We start from the raw sequence: 4,269 nt of genomic DNA on the forward strand, positions 1-4,269 counted from the left end.
ATCACATTCTATTATAGTCTCCAAGTGACATTCAGGAGAAAAGAAAAGAAGGAACTGATTTTGATTATTTTAATTCAAGTGGCACAGTTTCATTCGGTAAGAAAAATACTAAAATATCCTGCGTGTGTGCTTGTGTAGAGAGAGAGAAGGAGGGAGGATCTCTTAGGCAAGTGGAAGCTCCCTGAGGCCCACAGGTGCCTCCCTAGGATGCAGGAGACCTGGGTGCTGGATCTGTGATCACCACTGTTTAGCCATGTGACTTGGAAATACATCTAACCTATTTGGATTCCTTAGTTTGAAAGGGAAGGTTTTTTTTGGCAAGATATTCTTGAAGTTTACTTTTAGTTGGATAACTCCTTGAAATAATTCCAAGAAAGAATGTTGGATTTAAAATAGTTAGCTACAATATTGTGAGTTGACAGCAAAAGGCTGGCATTTTGGCTTAGTGTGATACCATGTTGGAAGCAGCATCTATATAAATCTGAACTCCAAGTGCAGTTGTCTGAAAACTGAGAAAGTAAAGTTGACAGGACATCCACTCTTTGTTAGTATCTTTATCAAATACGGTATCAATGAATCTGTGACCTTGGAGATATATTCTAGTATGCAGTTATTTCTGAATATTATATATAATCACATGGAGAGAGAGAGAGAGAGAGAGAGAGAGAGAAAGAGAGAGAGAGAGAGGAGCATAGGAGAGAAATGAGAAACTTAACTTTTGAATTTCTTAGTATCACTAAGAGCTAGAAGAGTTTGTTTTCTTGTTACAAATCCAGTCTTTTCAAATGTGCTAGTTGGGAAATTTCCATCAACTTTTTCTTTGTTCACCATCAGATGAAAGGAACCCAACTGTTCACAGTGTAGTGTGGGTTTGCAAGATTATTCATTTATAACCAGGGCAAGATGATAAATGAGCACAAGAGTTTCTCAAATGAGAAGTTTTGGAAGGATAATTTCACTTACCTGAAATTTTATGAAAACCCCTGAAGTTGGCCCAGTAAGTCATTCACCTCAATCACCTGTGGGACCAGTCATTCCTCAGATGAAATAGTAACCACCATCACCACCACCACCTGTGCTCAGTGCTGCAGGCTGCTTGCTGCTCAAAGGACTAATTAGGGCTGTTAGGGTTGTGCTCTCCCTGGTCGTTTTCACTGAAAATGAATCACTGTCTTTACAAGACATTCTTCTTGCCTTGTCCTTTGTGGTGTGGTTTTATTTTACTCTAGACTTTAGCTTGAAATTCAGTGGCTGATTGGGTGTGAAATGGAACCCAACATACTGTGCAACATGTACAAGCTGAGTGGTGCCAGGGACCCTGGGGGACAGGTTGAAACCTTCTTTAGCCCGGAATCTTTAGCCACAATGAACTGGAAATTACTGATGCTTCATACACAATAGCCAAGCCGTCATGAGCAATTAAGGAGCAGTGGTGTAATTGACCTGATTTGAGGATGCAGGGCAGCTGAGCACTTCTCCCTGAGGTCGGCTCTCCCGCTGAGCAGAGCAGATGGCCATCTGAGGGATTACAATAACAAGGGCTGCTGAATAGTCAAGTGACCAGTCAGGGTAACCAAGGGGACTGGGCAGTCAGATTTCTTCTGGATGAATGGGCAACCCATGCCTAACTGAGCCATGCCATATGTCCCTGTTTCTGCCACCCCTGTGCCCTCTCCCAGGAGTGTTCCTTCCAATGCAAAACATAAGGGTAAGGGATGTGTCACTTCAACAGATTCCTGTGTGTTGGCACTATGATGAATGCTGGTAATGAATAAGATGAATAAGGAACAAGGAATGACTTCAGGGACCTTGTGATCTAAAGGGGGTGGAGCAAACATGAGTGTAGGTGAGTGTAATCCAAGTCTTACTTTCTAAGTGTTTCCACAGCGCGTACCATACAACTACAAAAAGAAAGATAATTTCTTACTGAAGAAGACTTTGAAAAGGGGTGACAGTTTCCACTATATAGTCAATAAAAAATGGCTCTGTGGTTCAATACATTTCAGAAACCCCACCTAAAGATTTACAATACACATGAGCATATGTGGTCTATTCTAAATTTTATTTTCTACATAGGAAATACGTAATTAAAAATTCAAAATATCTTGCCTATATACCCCAGGTACTCGGTTTCCTCAATGGCAGCAACCACTTTTGCTGGTTCTAGTGGACCCTTCCTTCCAGGGATATAGTGATGCTGTGCCTGTGCATATATGAGCACACATGTATATATTCTGTTTTTTCTTTACGCACAGACTTGATTTTTTTTCACTTAAAATGTATCCTAAGAATCACGCCTTATCAGTCAGTTTTGAGCTTAGTAACTTTTTTAAATGACTGCGTCTAATCCCACTGTATGAAGAGTTTTTCCATTATTTATTTAGCTCTCTTCCTACTAAACATTTTTGTGTTACGAACAGTACTTCAATGAACATTCTGGGAAATGATTAATTTAAATATGTACATGTTTATTTGTAGGAGCAGTTTCTAGGAGTAGCATTGCTGGGAAAATGAGTGTGTTTATTTACAATTTTTTTTTATTGAGCTATAGTTGATTTAAAGTGTTTCAGGTGTACAGCAAAGTGATTCAGTTATACATATCTACCTATCTTTTACAGATTCTTTTCCATTATAGGTTATTCTAAGATATGGAATACAGTTCCCTGTGATATGCAGTAGGTCCTTGTTTATCTTTTTTTTCTTTTTTTGCGGTACGCGGGCCCCTCACTGTTGTGGCCTCTCCCGTTGCGGAGCACAGGCTCCGGACGCGCAGGCTCAGCGGCCATGGCTCACGGGCCCAGCCGCTCCGCGGCACGTGGGATCTTCCCGGACCGGGGCACGAACCCGTGTCCCCTGCATCGGCAGGAGGACACTCAACCACTGCGCCGCCAGGGAAGCCCTGTTTATCTATTTTATATACAGTAGTGTGTATCTGTTAATCCCTTATTCCAAATTTATCCCTCACCCCCACCCTTTCCCCTTTGGTAACCGTAAGTTTGTTTTCAGTATCTGTGAGTCTGTTTATGTTTTGTACATAATGTCATTTGTATCATGTTCATTTTTAATTTCAAGCGAGATGGTCCTGTGTTTTTATTGAAGTTATTTCCACCTGGATCTACCTGCTTTGTACTTTTTCACTAATTCAGTGTATTATCAAAGTTATTTTTATCTTGGTCAATATAAGTAAAAATGGTATTTTTGCATTTTTTTTTTTTTCTTGTGAGTGGTGTAAGGAGGAGAAACTATTTCTCTAGTCTCTTATGTTGAGTAACTGGGGCCTGAAAATTAAATTGACAAAAACCAGAATAACACAAGAAAAGGCATACAATTTTTATTGACTTTAATATTTTTATGTGCTTGGAGACTTCATAGAAAAGAAGTGAAAACCCAAGGAAGCAGTTAGATTTGGGAGCTTATATACCATTATAAGAAAGAATAATGAATTGTGGAGAAGTAACTTGACAAAAGAAAGGGGGTTTGGGTTTCTAGGGCCAAGAAATTGTAGAAGAGTAAACAAGGAATATGAGAGGAAATACGAGGAAAATATATTGAAGATAAGGGTTATTTTGGTAAGATTTACTTGTGTAGACTCATCTCAGTATTGACTCCTTTTCTCTGGTGATAAGAGGGCTCACCTCTTCCTGGTACAGGGAGGATACCTTTCTTACAGGAATTGTACCTTTTAGGCAGATAGGGAGAGGGCAGAAAGCTCTTCCTGTGTCTGCTATATCTCAGTTGCCTTCAGCTCAAATAATCAACATGCCAAAGTGGCACATTCTGATCTCCTTCAGTGGGGTTGAAAAAATTTTCATATATTTAAGAGTTACTTTTATGTCTTATCTGTTTAAATTCTTTGTACTTTTTAAAATCATTTTCTTATGGAATTTTAGGCATTCAAAGTATGTCAAGTAATTAGAAATTAGGGCTTTATATAATGAATATCAAATATTTCTTTCAATATGTACTCCCTTTTTGGATATAATTCATGATTTCTTTTTGCCAAGTAGACAGTTAAATTGAATTATTAATCAAATTTATTGATTTTTACATTTAGAGCTCTGAGCTTTGTGTCCTGCCTAGAAAGACCTTCTTCCAAAATTATATAGAAAAAATTCTCTGATAATTTCATGTAGTACCTCTATACAAAGTTGATAATTTGAATATTTGATTTGATACACATATGTGTATATATATATAGCTCTCTCTCTCTCTCTCTCTCTATATATATATATATATATATATATATTTTTTTTTTTTTTTTTTTTTTTT

This window comes from Lipotes vexillifer, unplaced genomic scaffold (genome assembly GCF_000442215.2).
Source record: "Lipotes vexillifer unplaced genomic scaffold, Lipotes_vexillifer_v1.1 scaffold1066, whole genome shotgun sequence".
Taxonomy (NCBI): domain Eukaryota; kingdom Metazoa; phylum Chordata; class Mammalia; order Artiodactyla; family Lipotidae; genus Lipotes; species Lipotes vexillifer.